This window comes from Hemicordylus capensis, chromosome 3 (genome assembly GCF_027244095.1).
Source record: "Hemicordylus capensis ecotype Gifberg chromosome 3, rHemCap1.1.pri, whole genome shotgun sequence".
NCBI lineage: Eukaryota > Metazoa > Chordata > Lepidosauria > Squamata > Cordylidae > Hemicordylus > Hemicordylus capensis.
Window position 1 is genome coordinate 127566791 of NC_069659.1, and position 26592 is coordinate 127593382.

Sequence of the window (26592 nt, forward strand, 5' to 3'; positions counted from 1 at the left end):
ATATAAACTTAAGTAAGACTGTGATGAATTAGACATTTTGGAAAGGAAGCTATTCAATCTCTTTATCAGTTATGTTGTTTGTATTACACAGCCTGATGACAACCCATTGAAAACAGACTTGGGAGATGGGCAATGAGGAAAGGAAATACACCAGTCTTGGGAGGCAGCATACCAAGGGCTGAATCGGATGTTACATTTCCCTATTGAATAATTGCTACTGCAAGTGACTACCATGCCTAGATGCCTGTGAAAACACAAATGGCTGCAGTGCATCAGCTTCAATGTATGTATGAACCCTTTTCTGTACATTTTAAATCACCTTTGAATTCAACTTTGGCTACCAGCTGGATATATTTATAAGAAGTTTGATTAACAGAATGTTTTGAATTTTCACCATATGTCTGGAGACAACTATTTTCCCTTTGAAAAGTACTGATTGCTTCTATTTATTTACTTTTTTTAATCTTGGGGACCAACTTGAGATTTTACCCTTAACTGCCAGCCCAATCCCTCCCCAGGACCTTACAGTCTGAGAAGGTGGGGTCCCTCAGTCATTTGATTCTGCAAATGGGCAATGCTAATTTACTTGTGGAGGATTTTCAGGGCAATAAAGACTAAAGGTCTGAGGACAATTAGGTTACTCTGCAAATGGCAGCAGGTGACAATGTGGTTTCAAGTAGAGGCCATCATATTATAATGTAGAAAGAGTAGTGGGTTAATAAAGACATACTGGGCAGTTGGTTGAGGATCAAGCCACTGCAGGTGTGCAGCTTAACAGGGTGTTAATTGGATAGTAGGTAACATAAATAAGAATCACAGTGGGTGTATGCAACTCATTTGACATGGAATAACAGTGTAAATGGTCAGCTTAGTATGCCAGACAATGATTTTCTCCCTCTGGACTTCATTGCTAGTACTTATGTTTAGGCTGCAATCCTTTGAATTCCCTGGAACTTACTTGCAAATGAAAATGCAGAGGATTCAGCTGTTGGGATAATTAGCTATATGTTGCAGACTCCTTCCAGTCATAGATTGTGTCATTTCTGATGATGCATTTACATGCTGAGTCAATGCAAATGACAGACCACTAGCATCCAAATAACTGTGTCTAAGCTAGATCAAATCATCTCAATGGCCTGCCATCCAGAAAGATCACTCACTGAAGGTCAATATCCTCATAATGGATGGGCAATAGGCCCTGGCAAGCATCTCCAGTTTCTCAGTGCAACCAATGGAGTAGGCACCAGTTTTTGGCAACATGTTAGCATGCAGTGGGATTATAACTCCACTTCAAGGATGTGGTGGCTGAACAACTCCAGGCAGTTTTGGATGATAGTATACTGATTATCTGGATCCATTTCAAACTGGCTTTAGGGCAGGCTGCGGGGTGGAGACAGCCTTGGTTGGCCTGATGGATGATGTCCAATTAGGAATCGACAGAGGGAGTGTGACTCTTGGTTCTTTGGGGCCTTTCTGTGGCTTTCAATACTATCAACCATGGTATCTTTCTGGAGCACCTGAGGAATTTGAGAATAGGTGGTACTGCATTGCAGTGGTTCCACTGCAGTGGTTCTGATCTACTCTATCTCTCCAGTAGATTCCAGATGGTGTTGCTAGGAGATAGTTGTTCTCTGAAATGAGACCTATTATATGGTGTCCCTCAGGACTCCATTCTGTCTGATGCTTTTTAACTTCTACATGAAACCTCTGGGTGTGATAATCAGGGCTGTTATCAATATGCTGATGACACATGCTGATGATATTGGAGGGCTGTTATCAATATGCTGATGATACCCAAATCTATTTCTCCATGACATCATCATCAGGAAATGGCATAGCCCCCCTAAATGCCTGTCAGGCAGTAATGGACTGGATGAGGGGTAATAAATTGAAGCTGAATCCAAGGAAGACAGAGGTAATCATGGTGAAGGATCATACTACAAAAGACATGATAGATCTTCCTGTTCTGGATGGGATTGCACTCCCCTCGAAGGAACAGATACATAGCTTGGGAGTGCTTCTGGACCCAGGCCTCAACCTGGTTTCTCAGGTTGAGGCTATGGCCAGGAGAGTTTTCTATCAACTTTGATTGATATGACAGCTGCATCCATTCTTTAAGGATAATGATATCAGGACTGTGGTGCACTCTCTGGTAATCTCTAGACTTGACTACTGCAATGCACTCTACGTGGGGCTGCCTATGTATATGGATTGGAAACTTCATTTGGTTCAAAATGCAGTGGCTAGACTAGTCCCTGGGGTGTCTCAAAGAGACCATATTATGCCTGTCAGTTGCATTGACTGTCAGTAGGTTTCCCAACAAAATACAAAGTGCTGGTAATTACTTTTAAAGCCCTAAATGGCTTAGGACCAGTTACCTGGGAGAGCGCCTCCTTCTACATGGTCTCCACTGCACATTATGATCATCGAGAGAAGTCCGTTTCCATATAATGCCAGCTCATCTGGTGGTGATTCGGGAGTGGGCCTTCTCTGTAGTCACTCCTAGGCTGTGGAACGTTCTCTCTACCAACATTCGTGGTTTAACATCTTAAGAGCCCTTAAGGGCCCTTAAGACACATTTTTTTATCCAGACTTTTAGTAATTGCTAAGTTTCAAATTTTTAATTGTTTAGATTTTTAATTGCTGTAATTTTTGAATGTGTTAGATTTTTATTTCTTGCTTTAATAGCTGTTCTTGCTTGTTTTTGTTTTTATGAACTGCTTGGAGCCTCTGAAGTCAGGCAGTATATGAATAAAATAGGTAGGTAGATAGATAGATAGATAGATAGATAGATAGATAGATAGATAGATAGGAAAAGGAAGAGGCGCCTCTGCAAAGTTCGAATAGCATTCTCCAGTGGGCTGCCACTTTCTGTGATCCCTATGAGAAACATGGGTGTCTTTCCTGAAGTCCAGTAGATAAACAGCAAACTTTAAACCTCGAAATATATCCAATTACCCATTATTCAATTGCACACTACTGTTTCAAGTTCATTGTTACAAGCTAGAGTGGATATCCATCAGGCTTTCAAAGAGGGGCATTGGAGTGGCCTGGCTTTAACATTTCCCTGTCCCCACGTTGTGGCATCACTATGTAACCTGAAGCCTTGAGATTGTTCAGCAGACAATGGGCCCATTCACATAACTGTTAGGGGGTGGGCTAGAGGCCAGGCAAGCTCCTTACCCATCAGCAGCACATGAGTAGCACCTCCGTTTGAGTCTGCAAACCTGGCAACCAGACTATCACAGCTGGCATTGGGTCTGTTGTTGCACATGGCAGCTGCAAGTCCCGCTCCTCCATGGAAGGACCTCCAAGGGTGGGTATGCCTTCCCAGCATGCTTTGTGCCACCCACAAACTGGAAAAACTTCATTACAGTGGCTGCCCTCCTTTTGAACATGAAGGAGCAGGAGGTGGATGCAGGCCTACAAAGCTGTTGAACTTCAGGATTATAGAATGTGTTTTGCAGGGTAGCACATCCATTGATGGTGACCTCTGTATGCTCAGCTCTCTATGGTTTCTATGTGTGGGAGGACATGCTGAGTGCTGATAGCTGGGTAGAAGAGGGGCAAGAGTTCTCACAGTCAGGAAAACAGGGTAGGAGGCTTCTTCTCCATCCTTGGTTAAAAAAAATTGGATAGCCTTACTGAGAGCAACCTGGGCTGGAAGAAATTGCATGGGTTCTGACAATCATGCAATTCAGGGTTGCCCACCTTCTACCCCAATTTTAACAGTCCTAGGAATGTAGCTTTCTGTGCAATCTCAACCCCAACATACACATGGAAAACTAAAGTGAGCATAGGTCTATTGTTGCATGGGTACATAGATGTGTGTCACTCTTTGAAACCAATCTATTTAAAACTAACTCCTTCGAAAATGAATACTGGTTTTAGAAATGGTGAATACACTCGTTTCTACCATATACCCTTAACATGTAATTCTAAACCTCATCTCTCCAAACTTATGAGGTTGCTGAACCACAGCAGCATAAAGTCATTCCTCTTTGAATACTTAGTAAAAACCACCCCTGTCAATCTACTGTAGCACAACTATTCCACAGACAACCAGACTAGGTTAACAATTCAACCATTCTGCCCCACTTATGGTTAGAGCTTTCATGTGGCTATTGAAAAGTATTGCTGGGCACTCTATACAAAAAGCTTATTATTATAAAAATACATTTGGTAAAAGTGTAGCAGCTAATGGCAACATAAAAAGGGATTAGGCTAAATATTAAGCATTGAAGAAAGTACCTCTTTAAGTCCTTTAGGGTATTTTGCATATAAAAAATCTTCCATGCAATATTTATTTTGGCTGTAGTTTGGAGCACACAAGACGGCTGTTTCTCCATCCTATTACTATATTTCTGATTTCAAGAGAAATCCTGTTTGCAAAACTTGACTTCAAGGGCATCATAAACTATAAACTGAAAGAACAATATTTTTATATACATGTGAGGTAAAAGGAATCCTTAATCCCAGATTTAAGGGGACTAGAGATAGAAAAGAAATAATAGTCCAGCTAACTCCCTTCACCCTGCCTGCTGAAGACTGAGAAACCATTCTTGCACTTTCTTCAGGCCACCTTCATAGCACAAGTAAGGAAACTTTTGAACTCTTTGCATCTTGGGACATTACACCAGAGAAATTAACAGGAGGAACTTATTACAGTAGGTTCTTACCAAAACTAATTTTTAAAAAATGAAAATGAGGAGACACTTTTTTGTATCAGTAAGTTATAGGAAGTGAGCTTTTATTTATTATTATTTATTACATTTATAAACTGCCCCATCCAGAGGCTCTGGGCGGTGTACAACAACTTTCTAAAAAGACATAAAACCCACAATTTAAACACAATGCTAAAAACAATATTAAAACAATTCAAAAATGATTAAAACCATTTAAAACCAATTAAAATACTTTTTAAAACAACAACACTTTACAAGCCTTGGAAGTCCAGGCCAAACAAATAGGTTTTTAGGGCTCTCTTAAACGCCGACAGCGAGCCTAAACTGCGGATATGGGAGCACATTCCATAGACTAGGAGAAGCTACAGAAAAGGCCCAGTTCCGAGTCGACACCAGACGTACCAGTGGTAACTGGAGACGGACCTCTCCAGATGACCTCAATGAGTGATGGGGATCATACTGAAGAAGGCGCTCTCTAAGGTAACCCGGTCCCAAGCTGTTCAGAGCTTTAAAGGTAATAACCAGCACTTTGGTAATAACCAGCATGCCCGGAAACATATCGGCAGCCAGTGCAGTAGTTTTAAGACAAGCATAATATGGTCTACGTACAAAGTTCTCCAGGTTACCCCAGAGACCAATCTGGGAGCCACATTTTGAACTAGCTGAAGTTTCTGAACTACGTACAAAGGCAGCCCCATGTAGAGCGCATTGCAGTAGTCAAGCCTGGAGGTTACCAGCTGATGCACCACTGTTTTGAGGTCATCCTCTTCAAGGAATGGACACAGCTGTCAAATCAGCCGAAGCTGATAGAAAGCGCTCCTGGCCATAGCCTCTACCTGAGATACCATGGTGAGGCCTGGATTAAAGAACACTCCCAAGCTGCATACCTGTTCCTTCTAGGGGAGGGTAACCTCATCCAGCACAGGAAGATCTAACTCATCCCTTAAATTCCGATCCCCCACAATGAGCAAATCCACCTTGTTTGGATTCAGCTTCAATTTGTTCTCCCTCATTCAACCCATTACTGACTGTAGGCAGGCATTTAGGGAGTGAATGCCATTCCTGATGATGATATGAGGAGGAGGAGGAGGAGGAGGAGGAATAGATTTGGGTGTCATCAGCATACTGATAACACCCTGCACCAAATCTCCTTATGACCTCACCCAGTGGTTTCATGTAAATATTAAAAAGCTTTGGTGACAGAATGGAGCCCTGAGGGACTCCATATATTAGCTCCCATTTTAAAGAGGAATTGTCACCAAGCTCCACCATCTGGAATCTCCCTGAGAGATAGGAGCAGAAGCACTGCAAAGCAGTGCCTCCTATCCCCAATTCCCCCAGGCGATCCAGAAGGATACTATGGTCGATGGTATTGAACGCCGCCGAGAGATCCAAAAGAACCAACAGAGTTACACTCCCTCTGTCAATTCCCCGGTAAGAGTCATCTATCAGGCTGACCAAGGCAGACTCAACCCCATATCCCATTCTAAAGCCAGTTTGAAATGGGCCTAGAATAATCGGTTTCCTCCAAAACTGCCTGGAGCTAGTTATTAGCCACCACTCTCTCAATCACCTTGCCCAACCATGGGAGACTGGAGACCGGCCTATAACTGTCCATCACTGAGGGATCTAGGGAAAGCTTCTGAAGAAGTGGTCTAATCATTGCCTCCTTCAAACAAGGAGGCATCCTACCCTCACTCAGCGATGAGTTAATGATATTAAGTAAGCCATCTCCAACAATCTCCTACAATCTTTTGAACATGTTATCTGTTGGGTATTCAGAGCAAAAATAAAGACAAATTATATGCTCAGATGTCCCTTCTTGTTCTGAACATTTGATGTGTGTAAAGCAAATATAGAATGTACAATAAAGGAAAAAACTAACATTTACCACATCATGAAAAACAATATGAAATTAATGTTTTCCAGGATATGTTAGGTGATCCGCCAGCGCTCCCCCCAGCTATGCCCACGCACTGACAGGGCATCTCCCAGCTGCGGGCACATCCCTTTAAAGCAGAGGAGAGCAGCTCCTCCTCCGATCGCTGCCATTGCCATAATGTACATATGCATAGAGGCCATATGTGTGTAGGCATCACGCAGGGGCAGCTGGGAGACACCCCGCTGGCATGCAGGCATAGCTGGGAGGAGTGCCGGGATTACAGCAATAATGGCGATCAGAAGAGGAGCAGGTATGGAGCTGCTCTCCTCTGCTTTAAAGGGGCTGTGTAAGCTCTCATTTTTGAAGAGATGTGTCCGCAATTCAGACACTTCATAACACTTCATAATTTCATGAGGAGAGGTCTATCAATGGCTACTAGTTGGAGGGCCACGTCCAACCTCAAAGGCAGGATGCCTCTGAATACCAGTTGCAGGGGAGTAACAGTAGGAGAGAGGGCATGCCCTCAACTCCTGCCTGTAGGCTTCCAGCGGCATGGCCACTGTGTGTAACAGGATGCTGGACTAGATGGGCCTTGGGCCTGATCCAGCAGGGCTGTTCTTATGTTCTTTCTGAATTGCATTTCGAGCACATCCCAACCCCCCTCAGCCTCCTTGCTACCCCTCTGCCCTTCCTGTGTGTTTTTCACTTTGCCAGCCCCACCCCTTGCCTCAGTGGCCCAGACGTTGCCTTGCACCAGCTTCACCATCAGGCATGCTCTACCCTCCAGCACCAGTGGTCACTCTCCCTCCTGCTGCTACTTCAGCACCAAATTTGGTTCAACAATGAAGAGAAGCCAGTGGGACACTATAGCTGCTGGCTGCAACTGTAAACAATGGTGTGCGCCACCTGAAGGGCAGAAGGTGCTAGAAGATGAGGTCAGCACAGGGGGAAGAGCAGCAGCATCTGGGCTGGTGAAGCGGGGGGGGGGGCAGGCAATATCAGCACCAGTTCAGGGTATGGGGGGCAGTGATGGAGGCAGGGTGGCGCATTGCCTTCACTTTTAGGGGCACAAGCCAATGAGCTGACCCTGTTCATTCCCCAAAAATATTCTTAATACTTATTGATCTGCCATCTCTGTATTTAGACACAATTTTTAAAACCTCTTTTTTGTGCACTCTAGCATTCTCCAACTAGCCACTCCAGTATTATTTCATTTCCCTTTTTCTGATATTGTCAGTTTGTGGGCAGAGCTTGTCTCTGTTTAATCTTTATGCCTCATAAGTGATACAAGTATGGATGTGCAACAAAATCTTTAACCTTTAGCCTCATAAGCAATACAAATATAGACCAGCAACAAAATGTTGCAGTATATTGCTGGTGTGCATAGTTTACTTGAGCCTGTGGTTAAACATGGTGAAAAAACAAAAGTTAGTAACCCAGACAGGAGTCCCTGCTCTATCTTCCTGTGCAAATTTTAGTTTTTCTGTTTTTGGTGGGGGTGGTATTGTGTGGGAGAGTACTGGTGCTAGTCCCAGGACCTTTCCATCCATTCCTAAAACCTTTACGAGTTAATGTTATGAAGCAGGGCTCTTTTGTTTTGTGTAACGGCTACAGAGTGGGCTAAGGCATGATTCTTCTGTTAAGTCTTATTGTGTCTTAGAATGTTCCCACAAAGCTGAACAGTTGTGAGGAAATTTCCTCAAAACCTCCCCACCAGCACCTGGAAGGGCAATACTTCACAACACCAAGATATGAACTGTGCCAAACTCCTTTCCCTTCAGAAATAGAACCGGGTTACCTGACTAGTGAAAGAACCACAAAGTTTCAGCATTTTCTTTATACTATTAAGCAGCTTTTCCACTCAGAAGCATACCTTCTGGCCCAGGTATTTGTAGGGGGGCGGTATTTAATAGTGGGGCTTCTGTTTTAATTAGTCCTGGGTGAGATTGTTTCAGAATGTGTCTGGGCTTACCTGTAGATGGAGAGACAGGGAGTGTGGCCACTGACGGTGGGGCAGCAATTCCGGTGGTGGTGGGGAACAGGAGAAGTAATGTTGGCAGATCAGCAGACCTTTACAGGGGAAGGGAAGTTAGAAATTTAATAGCTGCTTCCTCTTCTGGCTGTCCTGCAAGCTCTTTGACCTTGGAGAGCAGTACCAACCTCCCACAGACCCTCCGCTTGCTCCTCTGTAATGCCAGGTCGGTCCAGACCAGAACAAATCAGAAATAATAAGTGATTTGATTCTGGATGAAGGTGCCGACCTGGTATCTATTACAGAGACCTGGCTGGGGGAGGCTGGGGGCCCAGTGTGATCCCAGCTTCTGCCTCCAGTGTACTCTGTTGAGGAGTGGAAGTGGAACTGGGGACGGGGAGGTGGAGGTGGAGTGGCTGTGGTCTATAAGAATAATATCTCCCTTACCAGGATCCCTGTTAGAGTGTCGGACCATATCGAGTATGTGTACTTAAGTTTGGTGACCAGGGATAGACTGGGACTTCTGTTGAGGTACTGATTGCCCCGCTGCTCAACGGAGTCCCTAACTGAGCTGACGGACTTGGTCTCAGGCTTGGTGTTGGAGTCCCCCAGGCTTGTGATGCTGGGGGACTTCAATGTTCATTTTGGGACTAATTTGTCCGGGGCGGTTCAGGAGTTCATAGCAGCCTATGGGCCTATCCCAAGTGGTCTCGGACTCACATTGCTGGTCACACGCTTTATTTGGTCTTTCACTCTGATCAGGGTGGTGTTCTGTGGGTGGGGACTCCAGAGATTTCCCCATTGTCATGGATGGACCACCATCTGCTTAAGGTTGGACTCACAATTACTTCCCAGCTTCACAGGAGTGAAGGACCTAATAGAATGGTCCACCCAAGAAGGTTATTGGATCCCATAGGATTTCAAGAAGCTTTGGAGGGATTTAGTGTTGATCTGCCAGTGATCCTGTTGATGCCCTGGTGGAGAATTGGAACAGCAAACTCACCGGGGTGGTAGACATGATCGCTCCTAAGCGTCCTCTCCAACCCGCTTCAAAACTGGCCTCTTGGTATACGGAAGAACTACGAGGTCTGAAGCGGTGAAGTAGACGACTGGCGTGCAAGTGGAGAAAGACTCGGCTTGAATACAACAGATTGCATCACAGAGCTCATTTGAAGACGTATGCTCAGGTGATGCGTGCGGCAAAGAAGCAATTCTTTTCAGCCCGTATTGCATCCGCAAGCTCATGTGCGGCGGAGTTGTTCAGGGTTGTGAGAAGGCTAGTATGTGCCCCTCCTCCCTTGAATCCAAATCTGGAACCATCAATTACCCACTGTGATGTGTTTAACAAATTCTTTGTGGGGGAAAATCTCTCATATCCAGGCCGACTTAGACTCCATCTCCACAATTGCTTCAGTGTATTATTATTATTATTATTATTATTATTATTATTAAGAAGAAGAAGAAGTTTATTTGGTCATTGACCAGCAAATTATTATTATTATTATTATTTTACATTTATATCCCGCTCTTCCTCCAAGGAGCCCAGAGTGGTGTACTACATACTTGAGTTAGGCTGAGAGAGAAGTGACTGGCCCAGAGTCACCCAGCTAGTTTCATGGCTGAATGGGGATTTGAACTCGGGTCTCCCCGGTCCTAGTCCAGCACTCTAACCACTACACCACGCTGGGGTGTCCAGCAACTCCTCTTATGTGATTAGTCTGGATCAGTTCCAGTTTGTGACTCCTGAGGATGTGGACAAGCTGATTGGAATTGTGCGGCCTACCACCTGTTCTCTTGACCCTTGCCCAGCATGGCTTATACTATCTGGCAGTGGGGTTGTTGTAGAGGGCCTGCTGGAGATGATAAATGCATCTGAGGGAAGGTAGGATGCCTCCTTGTCTTAAGGTGGCAATTATTAGACCACTTCTGAAGAAGCCTACCTTGGAATCCTCAGAATTGAGCAACTACAGGCCTGTCTCCAACCTTCCGTGGCTGGGCAAGGTAATTGAGAGGGTGTTGGCCTCCCAGCTCCAGACAGTCTTGGAGGAAACTGATTATCTTGACCCATTTCAAACTGTCTTTTGGGGTGGCTATGGGGTGGAGACTGCCTTGGTCGGCCTGATGGATAATCTCCAATTGGGAATTGACAGAGGAACTGCGACTCTGTTGGTCTTTTTGGACCTCTCAGCAGCTTTCAATACTATTGACCATAGTATCCTTCTGGAGCATCTGAGGGGGTTGGGAGTGGGAAGCAGTGCTCTGCAACTTCCAATACTACCTCTTGGGCAGGTTCCAGATGGTGTCCCTTGGAGACTGCTCTTCTTCAAAATCTGAGCTTTTGTATGGTGTCCCTCAGGGCTCCATATTGTCTCCAATGTTGTTTAACATTTACATGAAACCACTGGGACTGATCATCAGGAGATTTGGTGCAGGGCGCTATCAATATGCTGATGACACCCAAATCTTTTTCTCCATGTCAGCAGCATCAGGAGAGGACATAACCTCCCTAAATGACTGCCTAGAGGCAGTAATGGGCTGGATGAGGGATAACAAACTGAGGCTGAATCCAGATAAGACAGAGATACTCATTGTGTGGGGTCGAAACTTGAGAGACAATTTTGATCTGCCTGTTCTGGATTGGGTCACACTTCCCCAGAAGGAATAGTTATGCAGTCTAGGGGTGCTTCTGGATCCAAGCCTCTCCCCCGTGTTCCAGGCTGAGGCAGTGGCCAGAAGTGCTTTCTATCAGCTTTGGTTGATATGTCAGCTGCGTCCGTTTCTTGAGATGAACAACCTCAAAACAGTGGTACATCTGCTGGTAACCTCCCGACTGGATTACTGCAATGCGCTCTATGTGGGGCTGCCCTTGTATGTAGTCCAGAAACTACAGCTGGTCCAGAATGTGGCAGCCAGGTTGGTCTCTGGGTCATCTTGGACAGACCATATTACTCCCGTACTGAAGGAGTTACACTGGCTGCCAATATGTTTCCAGGCAAAATACAAGGTGCTGGTTATAACCTATAAAGCCCTAAACAGCTTGGGCCCTGGGTATTTAAGAGAGCGTCTTCTTTGCTATGAATCACACCGCCCATTGAGATCATCTGGAGAGGTCTGTCTTCATTTGCCAGTGGCTTGTTTGGTGGCTACTCAGGGACGGGCCTTCTCCACTGCTGCCCCGAGGCTTTGGAATGCACTCCCTAGTATAATAAGAGCCATCCCATCTCTGACAGCTTTTAAAAAGTCTTTAAAGATGCACCTGTTCACCCAGGCTTTTCATTAATATTGTTTTAAAGGGTTTTAATGGTTTTCAGGGTTTTTTAATCGTTCTGGTTGTTTAATTGCTGTTTTATGATGTTTTAATTATTAACTATTGTTCTACACTGTTTTATAATCACTATTTTAATCGTTAATTGATTTTAATGACTTTGTTTTAATTGTAAACCACCCTGAGCCTTTTTGGAAAGGTGGTATAAAAACTGAATGAATGAATGAATGAATGAATGAATGAATGAATGAATAAATGTGGAAGGGGTTGTTCAAGCTGAGAAACCTCCTGCTCTTTTCATGGAAACCCTCCTTTCCCCCCTCCTCACCACTAAGTTCTGTTAGCGCCACCCACCTGATTGACTTAACTGTCTGAGCTCACAAACATTCTTCCCATTTACTAATAGGGGGTTGGTCCCCTTAGGCCTTTTCTTCCGATTTGTGTGAAACCGATGTATCTGTGGGTCACCCCGAGTCTGCTAGGTACCTCCCATTTGGCTGCAGATGCTCTGACTCTCCATCCATAAGGATTGTAACATTTCCAGCTCTTTGGAAATTGTGTGTGTGTGTGTGTGTGTGTGTGTGTACACACACACACACACACACAAATGAGTAAGTAAGTGAGTAAATAATATAGCTTGCAACTGAATAAACAAAAGCTATTTCCATTATCAGAGGAAGAAATCATCTTTAATATTTTCTTTTTCTTTTTCATTCCCTATTACAATATATAAGAGCCAAACAGCTTCAAAAATAAAAAATAAAAATGTGCAATTCATGCTAACCTTACCAATTAAACTTCTCAGGCACACAGAGATTAGGGGCCCAATGTTGTGCTCAGCAGTGCTGTAGGACATTATAGATATTCCATTCTTATTCCCTTTGAGCAACAAACCCAAGATATATCTCAGATCCATGTACTGACTTTCCCCATTGCCCATGCTCTTTCCACCAATTCTGCTGAACCCCGGAGGTGCAATTTGAGCTTAAGTTTCAGGGCACAAGAACTCTGTTCCATCACTGGTGCTGTTGTGACTGCTGTGCCCAGTGGCATAATGGGGGGAAACGGCGCCCAGGGCAAGCTCTGCCCCTGAAATTGCGCACTCCCACCACCACTACCCCGCCCCCCCAGGCCCCCACATACCTGTGCCGGCGCCCCCTGAGCGCGGCGGTGGCGGGTGGCGGCAGATTGCGCGGCGTTGGTGGGCGGTGGCGGATCGCCGAGTGCGGTGGTGGCGGCGGATCGCTGAGTGCGGTGGTGGCGGCAGATCGCCAAGTGCGACGGTGGCGGGTGGCGATCCTGCCAAGTGCGGCGGTGGCGGCGGATCGCCGAGTGCAGCAGAGCGACGCCGAGGCCTGCCGTCTGGCCTGGCGTTGCTTCCCCACTGCACAGGTGTGCCTGCGCGGTTCAGGTGCACCTGTGCAGTTGGGAAGCGACGCCAGGCCAGACGGCAGGCCTCGGCGTCGCTCTGCTGCACTCGGCGATCCGCCGCCACCACTGCACTTGGCGATCCGCTGCCACCGCCGCACTCGGCGATCCGCTGCCGCCACCGCCGCGCGATCCAGGGGGGTCGGCGGGGCATGCCACTTTTTGGCATCCCCCCCACGTAGCCCACCAGAGTGGCGCCCAGGGCACGTGCCCTGCCTGCCCCCTCTATCGTTACGCCCCTGGCTGTGCCCAATTGCACCAATACCCAGTTAGGGAACCAGACAACCAGAAGCTGCAGTTCTGGGTCCTGTTAAAACCACTTTCCTGGCCATAACACTAGTATCACCCAGACAAATACTACTCTTATGCAGCTGCCATTCATTTCAATGGGAGTTGCACAGGAGAAATTTCCATTGGATTGTACCTCACACCTTTGGCTGTGATTAATCTGGCAGTTAAACCAACCACAGCTTGCAGCTATTGGTCGAAATAGCTTATTAAATAAAAGTGCAGTGAACACAGGCATGTTTATCTTGAAATGCAAAGCTAACCTAATTGGTATAAGAGTACAATGAGAAGAATTTAGAATAAGGAGTTCTTTTAGCTTCTGGGTTTTTTAGAAAATAGGCAATAAAGAAGTCGGGACTTAAATTCTTTACAAACCATCCATGGACATCATGAATGTAACATCCAAGACATTTCCTTATTGTGTTTTAAGCCCTTCAGCACTAAAATTTCTCAGTGCACAAGTCAGGTTTTAAATAAATGTAACAATATTGTTTTCTTAAATGGGTATGCTACAAGTACAAGAAAAAACTACTGAGTAGGATTAACATGGAGAGAGCCTGTGTTAACACAGTATATTACACTTTAAAACACAAAATTAAGGGCATTGCTGTCTAGTTTTTTATCATTAGCAGCCCAATAGCCTATTTATTTTGGGAAAGAGTGATTGAATACCAGCTGCCAGGTAATAAGGTTTTTCCTAGTCTGTTATAGGAATTAAATTATTAGCAATCAGTGGGGTTCTTGATAGCCATGTATTATGTGCTCGGTGCACTAGCTGTCCCTTAAATCAAGATGTATCTTTTAATCAGAAGTATTTCCTATTTATAAAGGCTTCAGAGCTGGCATAATTCAAGCTGGTTTTTAAAAGAAAAAGAAAAACTCCTTTTGAGTTTAGTGCATCCAGAGATACAACAAAATATTGGTGGTAAATTCTAAAACAAAAGCCTAGAAAGAAAGGCCAGTCAAATGTGCCCTTCAGTCACTTCCTTGTTACAAGGAATAAGAACATTTTTAGATATCCTAGAAAGAAACTTAGAATCTTGCTTGTTGGTGCTCCTAGGCCTCAGTCCGACACATTGACCATGGAGAGGGAGTGTCTATTTAATACAGCTCTCCCTTAGGGCTGTTTCTACTATTAGGCAGGGTGAAACATTGATTATTACACTTTTCTCACCATGGGGGGTGCCATTTGGATTTTCTGCCTTAGGCACCAAAACGTCTTAAGCCGTCTCTGCTTTCCCACAGTGCATCTGTTCGTATCTGCCACAGACGAGCCATGATTGTTTCCTGGTAAGGTGCGCACAGACATGCTGGATTTAAACATCTATTTCTCTGTCATAGTGTCAGAATGCAGGTTCATCACCTGGGCCTTGGATGGTTGCCATGGTTTCTTAGGGGAGCATGTAAAATCGGCCAAAGTGAGTAATTAAGGATGGGCATCCTTCCAATAGACAGGTGAAGAAGGGGGGGCACCTATGGATAGGGCTGCTGTGAGGAAGGTGCATAATAGGCTGATGGGTAAGGACAAGTAGGGGGTTATTTTGGGCTGGTGTGTATATAGACACCCCAGAATGTTCCTTCCCTATACCACATTGTTTTTCTCAGTCCAAACTTGATTAGTAGAACAAAGAGATATTCATTCAGGCTGAAGTCTCATTTTTATTTTCAAGGTGGTTAATTAAGTCGCTGGTTCAAATTTCATGTATTCAGCCATGAATATATCAGTAAGTGGCCTCGAGGCAAACCACTACCTCCTCCTGAGCCACCCCCTCTGATCTGTTATTTGGAGATAATAATCCTGACCTAACTTCTAGGGATGTTTTAAGGATATCTAAGCTTCTGAAAGCAAAATGTTTGGAAGACTCAAAAGACTCTAAAAAGTAAAGATGTTTAACCTGGCATTTTCATGTGGTGAAATTTCTTCTGGAAAAGTATTCATTCAACCCTTGGGGGGGAGGGGGCATTATTTTCCATCCATTTTGTCACCAAGAACTGAAAACAACCATGAATTTACCATATCCCTGGAGAATTGATTTCCAATGGGATAAATAACTGATCTCACCATGTCGGACCACTTTCAGGTTTTGTACACATGAACAGCAGGAAAAATCACCTCATGATAACTTTATCATGGCAAAAATTAATGTGAGAATTGGTACTCATCCAGATAGTACATGGAAGCAGCAAAAACACTTGAGTGTCAGCTGTTATCAGCTATTCAAAGATTTGCTGTTTGTATCATCTCATATAAAAAGAGCTGAGAGTTTCCAGGGCTTGTAAACAGAATTTTAATGTTAAAAGGTTTTACCAGGTACAAACAAACTTTTAACCCTGCAGGTGGTGCTGATTGCATACATAACTGCACAAGAGATTTTCAGAACCTTTCTTTCCTCTCACTCGGATCCCCTAGGACTCTTTGAGTCAAGGGCTGCTTCATACATGATGTTTGTCAGATATACCCCTAGAATTCTTTAAGTATACACATCGAAGTGTAAAGTGTGGATGAAACAAGCACATATTTGGGAACACCCAGAGGCTGTTCTCATGAGCAGCCAAGGCCAGGCTTGGCTGCCCATGAGAACCTCCTGGAGGCACTTGGTTCCTGGAGGCACCTCGGTGGCAAACCTGCCTAGGGAGCCCGCCTCTTAAACAAGGTTAAGGGAGTGAGCGCTCCCTTAACCCCATTCAAGTGATTGTCTGTCAGCACCGGCTGCTTTCAGCCAGCACTGCAACACTCAAAGGTGCCCGCCTGTTGCTAGGGGGATCCCCACAACATACCACACACTCATGCACTGCATTGTGGGATTTCCAGGGGCTGGGACAATGAGTCCTGGGCTCAGTGCGATCAGCCCTGCTCTGCACTGCATGGAGCAGGGCTGATCATGTGGGAGCCCAAAGCACGCTCCCACCAGAACAACAGTGATTGTCTGGGGGGAAGGCAAGGCTTGGGAAGCCTTCTGCCCACCCAGTAGGTCGTGTGAATGGCCTTCCAGTGTTGCTACCATGTAATGTGTGGAATGGCTCTGAGTTTTTCAAGAGAATGAATGGATATGGTTTTTGTCCATTTAGTTCTGGATTTTCAGGGGTAACTGGTTCTCCATATGTACCCAAATAGATCTACCTAAATATAACATGGTTGATGACAGGTTCAGCTAATCAAGCACTGACAAGTCACTTGATGTCCTGCAAAATACATATGCAGGGGCAAGAGAGGCAAAGGGGAAATGAGTCTGGAAAATAATCTGAATTTTCATACAGCTAGAGCAGAAGGGGTAAACTTCCCCACTAGACACCTATCACAACTTTAATGGGTAGGGGGGAGAAAATCACTAATTTCTCAACTGCTAGCATTTCATTTTCTCCTATTAAAATTCTTGACTTGGAAAGCAAATGCTTGGCTTTTCTGCCGCATGCCCCAGATGCCCTCTTTGAAAGTCCCCCTGCATGATATTCACTTTAATAGGTCTAATTATAAAGAAATGCACTTTTTCAATCAGTACCAAAGTACCAGTAGGTTTTCTTCTTTAACACGCCAACCAGCTGTTTTGAAACATACATCTCTAATCTCTTTCCCTCCACATGTTCAAACAGATGAAAGTAATTTTGTGCTCAACTGTCTATAAGTAATTAGGCTGGGATGTAAAGGAGTCTTTATATATATCAGTTCAGAAAGAGCTACACTCTTAGCATACAGAATAATTATTGGCAATCTTCTTCATCTGTAAGGTATACCTAATGCATTTTACATGAGTCCCCATTATTAACATAACCTGACTATCAAAGCTCTATTGAATCTGGTGTCTTTTTCATGTAACTGACTGAAATCCCCCAGAAATATAATAATTTGGTAACAGTGGTGCTGATGATTTGTTTCAGCTGTAATTTGTTATTTTTCTCCCCCCCACCTTCCCAGCTTTGTTGTTTTCCTAGGAAAGACCTGGTAAGCCAGCGAGGCTCCAATATACATAAACAAGTGTTCAGCTTTCGCTACAAGATGGATGTTAATATTCAATAAGGGTCCTAGAATGCTGCCTTTTCTCAGATTCCCAGGCTAAATTCCCTTAATATTATTAATTAGGAGGTCACAAAAAGAATACATTAATGGGAAACAAATTGGCATGTACCCTAAAGATAGGCTCTACCAGCTTCAGAAAGTCGTGGAGAAGCATCTTGCAGGGTCTAGGACCCTGAAGGAATTTTTTTTTCCTTCCCCTGTCAAGACATCCTGATGTCAGATGCTTGAACTCTGCTTAGAGATTATCGTTAATTACTTGGAAGTCACAAGGGCAGGGGCAGCTTGTTATCTCCAACCCAGTTCTAAAAGGGGTTGGAGTATGTCATGCTAAGGAAGAGGTAGCCTGGGATAGAGTTGCCCTACTTGTCTTATGATGAACCTAGCAGTGGGAGCCAGACCATCTTGGGAAGCAGGAGGGTTTCCCAGAGAGTGGCTCTGACCCAGCTAATGAGTCACAGGAGCCTGGAGTGGACTCCCAAGCTGCTAATTATATTGGGCAATATTTTACACAGGGCTACATTCTGTCACTTCTCAGATGCTTTAATGCCCAAACAAAAATCAAATTCTGTTGTTGGATTCCCCTACTAAAAAGTCTTGGAGTCATTGTTTTAAGGGAGGTTATGGCTCCACTTTGGATTTCAGTTGAGGTGAGGGGCAAAGAGATTTCAATGGGGAGGCAAGTTCCTCAACGAGATATATCTTGGATATATCCAAAATATATAAAAATTTAAATTATATACAAAGCTTCTTGGATATATACAAGTTTAAATTACAGCTGAGTATTTGATCTCCTGTAGTTATTTTTTGTACCTCATAATATCAATAGCAATGTTATCAATGGCCACATTCTCATGACCAGAATGAATTCAATTAAAGAGTTAACCAGGATCAGCACACTCTGTGGAGTGTGAATGAGAACTTGGGATTTCTGAACAATCCTTGGGATTTCTGAACAATTCACAGTAACCAGTCACTGTGGTTAACCAGCATGTAACTAGGATTGGATCCTGGTTAGTAATCCCTATTAAATACTGGTTAACCACAGAGCTTGGAATTGAAATTGCCTGGAAATTCCAGGTTCTCACAACATGTTCCACAGGAGCACATGGATCTTGCCAATTGCAGGTAACTCTTGCTCATTGATCATTCTGGCCATAAGAACACAGCCAACATATACCAAACTGCTACATTTTTACAAAGCAAACAGATTCTTTGACCCCATACTGAGTCCTGAATTTAAATTGTCCCCTGAAACTGCTATTAGCCACAGAGGACGTAATTTATGAGCACAAAACTTGTTTACTTAGGTTTTCCCCATCAAAGCTAATACAGTAGCAGTTTCAGGAGTCACCCTTTAAGCCAGGGAATCAGTGTAGGGGGGGGAGAGATTAAACCCCCTTCCCTATGCCATGAGCCCACTCCAAATTCCCCACCCTCCATCCTGCCATGGCTGGTTTTTTTAATATGGAAAAAGACGTTAGGAGTTGCAGTCTATGTGCGATTATAACTCACAACATTACCAGCTACAGTGGCCTTTGCCTGGGAATTGTGGGAGTTGTAATCAACAATATCTGAGAATCCTAGTTACAGGAAACACTGCCCCCATGTCTTGTCTAGTTGGTCCTCAGTTGCCCAGAAATATAGGCCCTCCTGAGGGATAATACATGTTTTCTGAAACATAGGGGAATTATTTCTTCTGCCCATCCAAAATGGTGCCCCTGTATGGCCACAAATATTTTCGCCAATCTACCCTAGATGTTCACTCCAGTCTGCATGTGTAGTTCCGGTATATGTAGGCTACCCCAGTCATTTCAGCTAGTGGAGTAGATCTATGTATCTAAAGGGATGAGTACAGAAACTTGCTTCTGCTATTGGAATGAATGAGGAAGCTTTGCCTGAAAGAGAATGTTGAGTTTATATCTCCACATATCTATGAAAAATAACTGGATTAGAGTGTGTTTGATTCATTCATTTACTTATTTGGATTTATAGAGTGCCCTGAACGAAAGCCTCAAAGTGGATAATAGTACAATTGGAAAATGAATATATCCCATTACAGTTCCATTAGAATCCAATGAAAACAAAACAAATGCCTATCCTGTCTCCCCGTTTCATTCACAAAAGTTTGCTTAAACAGAAAAGTCTTACAACAACTTTAAAAGATGTTCAGGTTTGGAGAAATTTCAGGAGAGGAAACAAACACCCATCTCAATATGTTAACCCCTGCTAACTTGGCAAAGAGGCACCTTTTAACGTGGTGATTCTCTTTGTTTAGCAGGGGGAAAGTAACTGGTCCTCTCCACCCCCAGCACAGTACCTCCAGTGACTGTTGCTGGTTTCTATCTTGTGTTTCTTTTTAGATTGTGAGCCCTTTGGGGACAGGGAGCCATCTTATTTGTTTATTATTTCTCTGTGTAAACCGCCCTGAGCCATTTTTGGAAGAGTGGTATAGAAATTGAATGAATGAATGAATGAATGAATGAATATACTTGCAACCTGTGGGAACTCCATTGTAACTGCAGTCACCTGGCACAATTCTACTATTGCTGTGACCAGGAACTGGTTTTATCCATAGTGCAGATTTATTTCCTATTAGAAACCAGGGCCATGCAGATGGCTAGTGTGCATGCACGGTGGCCTCCAAAATGGCCACCACCAGCACAAAGAGGCCAGGAATGGGCCGGAAATGGGCCGAACCAGGCCATTTGAGACCAGGGGAGGCCAGCAGGGGAGGGGGACCAGTGGAGACCATCTCGTAGCTGTGGCAGCACCCTCAGAGGCATTGAGTGTTTTTTTTTAAATTCTATATTAGAACCCCCCAAACTGGGTTGAATTTGAGCAGACCTAGGGGGTCTGTTCACGGGGGCAAAAACAAACATGCCCAGTTCAGTTTGAGTCCAATTTGGACTCAAACCAGACCAGGCAAACCAGTTTTGTGCACACCCCTAGTTGTCATTAGGTGTACACCCCTAGTCATCATCATTGTTAGGTATGTACAGTAGCTAAATCTTTGAATTCAGCCAACCTGATCTTAAACATTTATACTAGTGTATCCTTTAGCACAGGGATTCTCAAAATTGGGTCCTCAGGTGTTATTGGACTTCAACTCCCATAATCCCCAGCCTCAGTGGCCTTTGGTTGGGGATTATGGAAGTCCAATAACACCTGAGGACCCAAGTTTGAGAATCACTGCTTTAGCATATGCTTTATCCTAAACATTTATTTATTAAAGTAGCAAGCCTGAAAATCAAGCCATGGAGCCTCCTTAGATACTGATCTCATTGGACCGAAAAATCAGGTCTGAGGTGATGCAAGCCTTATTGTGACTTAAAAAAAAAAAATCAAAAACTATTCCAATGAAAAATGTCTCCAATATCAGTAGGTACTGGTATTGTATCAAAGGATGAGGGGGATTACCTCTTAATGAAGATTCAGCTTCTTTGAAGAAATCAGTTGCCTTCTGAGCAGCCACAGAGGCAGTGCTTCAACGTGCTGCCTTTCTTTTCCAGGTCTTGCGCTATAATGTGTTAGAGAGATTTGGAAGAATGATCATTTATCTACCCCACCCTCAGCAAAAGTGCACAAGTAAGGAGAGCACTGCTAATTAATATTGTATGGAGACATGGAGTTAAAGTTCTTAGGGAAGTAGGAAATACATCAGAGAGATAGAAAAGGTCTATATGCCTAGCTGTTTGCTACAACAGGAAAGGAGAAGGACGGAGAGGAAGTCTCTATTTCAGGATTCAGGATGAAACCTGAGCCTATCCATCTAACAAAGGGGAAGTGGAGTAAAGAAAGCATAGTTTGGGCCCATGATACCTGATGGACCGCCTGCTCCCAAGGGTTGCTGCCCACTTGACGAGGTCATCTGAGGGGGCTCTGCTCCGGGTGCTGACAATGAGGGAGGCTCGGTTGTCATGCATGGGGGACAGGGCCTTCTCTGTTGGTGCCCCCAGACTCTAGAATGCTCTTCCGGTGGCTCTTCGCTCCTTGGTCTCCATCACAGCTTTTAGAAAGCATGTTAAATCATGGCTTTTTACCCAGGCTTTTATCTGATTATCTCTGCTGCTGCTCTTTGTACTCTGTATTGCTTTTTTGCTTTTGTTTTAAATTTTTAATCAGATTTGTTTTATATTTTTAGCTTAATATTTTAATTGTGTCTTTACAATCTTGTTTTAAAATTTTGCTGCAAACCGCCTTGGGATTGTTTTTAATGAAAGGCGGTATATAAATTAAATAAATAAATAAATAAATAAATAGTCAGAGAGGGAATTCCCTTGCTCACTATCTCTACCCCTGGTGTCCCTAGTGGCTAATAGGGTTGCTGGGGCTTAGAGTTGATGCCATCAGGAGCTGCGTCTCCTACATGATGCACCAGAAAAAGAAGCAATGTCATGAGGTTGTTTCCTTTTCCTGGTGTATTACTGGATTGGAGGTGGGGGGAGGGAATGGTTATGCCTTGTAACCAGGGATGTGCATGAACCGGTTTTAACCCTGGCTGGCTCCAAGGTTCGACGGGGGTGGGGTGGGGTGGCTTTAAGGGCAGGGGAGGATGCACTTCCTCTCCCCACCCACTGCCACATTTTCCCCACCGCTGCGTGATTCCCCAAAAGCCTGTTGGGGCAGCAGCGTACCTCCCTGCCACCCTGTCCTGATGTTGACTGGATATAACCGGGAGTACTAGCTGTGTCTGCGTGCAATGGATGCATGACACATGCAGGTGCAGCTAGTACTTCTGGTTATATCCGGTCAACAACAGGATGAGGCGGCAGGGAGGTATATTACCCCGGATATTTTAGAGAATCGCGTGCCAGCAGGGGAGGGTGCATCCTCCCCCGCCCTTAAAGCAACCCCCTCCCCATCGAACCAGCCCCTGCCAGTTCTGTGCATATCCCTCCCTGTAACTATAAGGCATGGCCATTTCTCCTCCAGTAATTATTTTTCTTCAGAGAAATCAAATTTGCATTAAAGGGTAACACACATAGACCCATCCCAATGCACTGAGCCAATTATTGGTTTGATGTGATCCAGACCATTATGTGCATGATGCAAGTATGGCCTGGATTGTTATCAGGATCGGGCCAATAATTTGGCCCATTGCACAACCCAATAAACATCACCATTTCTTTTCTATTGTACTGGTATATCACATGCAGAAAAGTTTTAGTTCCATTGGTTCACCTGAATTATTATAAGGGCAACATGAGGATCTACTATAGCAATAAGAAATTATTTTTAAATACAAATTGATAATACATAATTGCTGTAGTTAAATGTGTAAAAACCAAGTCTGTTTGGGATTCATGCCTCCTTACATCTTTCTTTTTGTTAGAGGTTGTTGATTTTTACCCACAATAGGTAAAACAGCAGAGCACTAAGGAATGAGCATACACTCCAGTTACAGAGTAGGTAGCAGAGGATGGTTTGGATATTGCAGCTATTTAGATAAAACACATGGAGATCCTTGTGTGACTAAACACTAAACATTTATTGGTTAAATACACTTAGACAGGAAAGACCTATATCTAATCTAAAGGACTACATAATGGATAGGTAAGGAGAGAGAGAGAGATGTGTTTCCATCTGCTCTCTAGGAAGAAAGGAAGGATTGTGACTCAGCACAGGAAGTGCTGCAGAGTCAGTTCAGGGGTCATAGAGTAGGGACAGATAGGGAGACCCTTACTCACTGTCTCTACCCCCAATGCCCCTAGTGGTCATTAGGACAGTTGATGCAAAAGGTTGATGCACTGGAAGTTCATCTCCAACAGATATGTGGGGATTGGTTGTGCTCTATTATTTCACATGCCCAGACACTGAGTCCTGACACTGAACTCGATTCATGGCTGGCTAATTCCATTTCCAGCAAAGCCCAAGGGGCTTTTACACATAGCAGGCTGTGGGTTTACTGGGAGGCTTTACTGTGAACTTGAAGTTGTTCCCCCTAAACGATGCAAATAGTGGATTTTTTTACCCCGGATATAAACCAGGCTACGCTCTAATGCACAGTGAAAAACCCGAATTGTGTGTGAGCTGTTCCCCAATAGCTCGCAGGGACTTTGAGGTAAACCTGGCCAATATGTGAACGCACCCCTCCATTCCGGAGGAGATGGGAGTTTAAACACCCCGTGTGAAAAACTTTCAGGTACTGAAGGAGACGATGAATGGTCTCACAAAAAATGGGACATCCAAATTGGGACAATTATTAATAAACCATGTAATTGATAATATGCACAAGAACATAGGAAGCCTGCTGCATATATTTATTTTTTTACTTACTTAACTTATTTTTTAACACATTTGTATAGTTAGTTAGTTATTCGATTTCTATACCGCCCTTCCAAAAATGGCTCAGGGCGGTTTACAAAGAGAAATAATAAATAAAAATAAGATGGAACCCTGTCCCCAAAGGGCTCATGATCTAAAAGAAACATAAGACAGACACCAGCAACAGTCACTGGAAGTACTATGCTGGGGGTTGATAGGGCCAACAAGCAAGTCTCTGGGCAGTTTACAACAAAACAATAAAAACAACACATAAAAAGACTAAAACATTACAACAATTTAAAATTTGAAACATCTACAACAACCTCCCTGCCAGATAGTATTAGCTATGTCGGGCTGTGAGTCCAACCTTAACCAGATGGTGGTCCATCCATGACAATGGGGAAATCCCAGAAATCCCCACCCACAGAACACCAAAGTGATCAGAGTGAAAGACCAGATCAAATGTGTGACCTGTAATGTGCATCGGTCCCGAGACCCTTTGGGATAGGCCCATAGTTGTCATGGCTGCTATGAACTCCTGAGCCGCCCCAGACAGATTGGTCCCAAGATGAACATTGAAGTCCCCTAGTACCACAAGCCTGGGGGACTCCAACGCCAAACCAGAGACCAAGTCCACCAGCTCAGTCAGGGACTCCATCGGGCAGTGGGGCAATCAGTACACCAACAGAAGTCCCAGTCTATCCCTGATCCCCAAACTTAGATACACACATGCAATACGGTCAGACACTTCAACAGGGATCCTGGTCAGGGAGAGGTTATTCTTATAGATCACAGCCACTCCACCTCCCTGCTCACGTCCCTGTACCTGCTCCTCAACAGAGTACCCTGGAGGGAGAAGCTGGGACCAAACTGGGCTACCAGCCTCCCCTAACCAAGTCTCTGTCATACATACCAGGTCTGCCCCTTAATCCAGAATCAAATCATGGCTGGTTTCTGACTTATTCTGGGCAGACCTGGCATTACAGAAGAGCAACGTGAGGGTCTGTGGGAGGTTGGCACTGCTCCCCAAGGTCAACGAGCTGTCAGGACATCTGGAAGGGGAAACAGCTAATAGATTTCTGACTTCCCTTCCCCTGTAATGACTCACTGACCTGCCAACTTTACTTCTTCTATTCCCCACCACCGCCAGACTAGCCACCCCACAGTCAGTGGACGCACCCCCATCTCCCCATCCCCAGACAAACCAAAACACGTAGGACCTAAAACAACCAACAGAATCCACAAAATACCACCCGGCCCTCACCCTCGTTGCCCCTTGGCATCAGGCCAAGGCCTAGCTTGTTCAGTGTCCTGTTTCTCAGAGTGATCAAACAGGTGCTTCTGGAAGCCCACAAGCAGCAAATGGGCATAACTCTCTTCCATCTTTGTTCCCCTGTACAATTTCATCAGCATTCTTTTTGTGTGGTGTTTACATTAAGAGACTGTACCAGAAAAAAAAACTGAGGTACCGTGGGGCAAAGTGCGTTTATGGGTGGGTGAGCTGTGCCACACATATTAGATTTCTGAAACAGAAAGGTGGGGCAGGTGAGAGGGCAAGTCACTTGTCTGGGGGGAGCGCTTGCCCACCCACGCCTCCAGCTGAAGCCTCCCTTCGTCTCCATTGCAGAGAACTGCACATGTGCAAGAATATTGGTGTGGTTATGCATGCATACGATCTCATCAAGATTTTTCTATGCTGTTATTTGTCAATGTGTGCATGCCCATCAATAATGTGGATGGAGAAAATATGCAGATGAACTTAAGGAAATGAATGCTAGAACGAAGTGAACACGCTCCAATTTCAGAATTATGTTCACAAAAACTGCAGGTAGGTGATTAAGGGGAAAAACCAAAAGTAACAATAGGATACCTTTATTGGATCAGCTAGAATGTCAGCAAGTAGTGAATAAGCATTTGTGTTCCTCTGAAGTATTCTTTCATCTGGAGGAACTTGAAAGCTTACTCACTCCTTGCTGAGATTTTTGTTGATCCTAATGCAGTTATTATCCTACTGTTACTTTCAAAATTAATGTTAGACATATTCCTAGCAAAACCAGAGTTTTGGAAGAGTGGAATACCAGGCAGAGTAGACCCACAGAACAGTAAAGGAATGGAGTGGGGGAAATCTGCTCATCCCTAACCAAATATCATTACAGCCAACATATCCACCACAGACCAGAGTAAGTGTTTCAGAAATGCTGTCCTGCATAAAAGTAAAAAGGAAGCACTATTACTCCCCCGCCCCCCGCGCGCGCGCTTTTACCAGTGAGGACAAAAGTTTCATTAAAGCTTAATCTCCAGATGCATACATGGTTGTGATCCACCACATGGGAGGGAAAGAATGCTGTGCAATAAAAATAGTTTCTGAGTGCACCACACATGCACTTTCCCATTAGAAACCAATTAATCTACATCTGCCAGAAAGTTCCTCAAATCATCTGATATGATACATACTACCTAATGTATTCATGGCAATAGTATATAAGCAGCCTGCAGGGAGACAAAACAATAATAAAGAAGAAGAATATTGGAAGAAGCAATGGGTGGGAACTGAAATTGTTGCAATCATTTGGCCATGATAGGGCAAATGTGTGTGTTGTCCATCTCAATATTCCATCCCTGCTAATAACAAAAGTGAATTACATCCAGATTATTTAGGGCAGTGGTTCCCAACAGTGGGGCTTCCAGGGGTTACTTAGAGTCTTTCTGCCTAACCACACTGCAGTCATGCTATTTGTTCCCCATTTGAGAATTGCAAGCTTGAAGCGGATGCGTCATCAGTGATGTCTCTGC

General features: G+C 44.3%; 1 pseudogene; it reads right to left on the reverse strand.

The window, feature by feature from the left end:
* Nucleotides 1-25182, reverse strand: part of LOC128350510 (uncharacterized) — a 56982-nt pseudogene extending 31800 nt beyond the window's left edge.
* Nucleotides 25183-26592: the final 1410 nt, after the last annotated feature.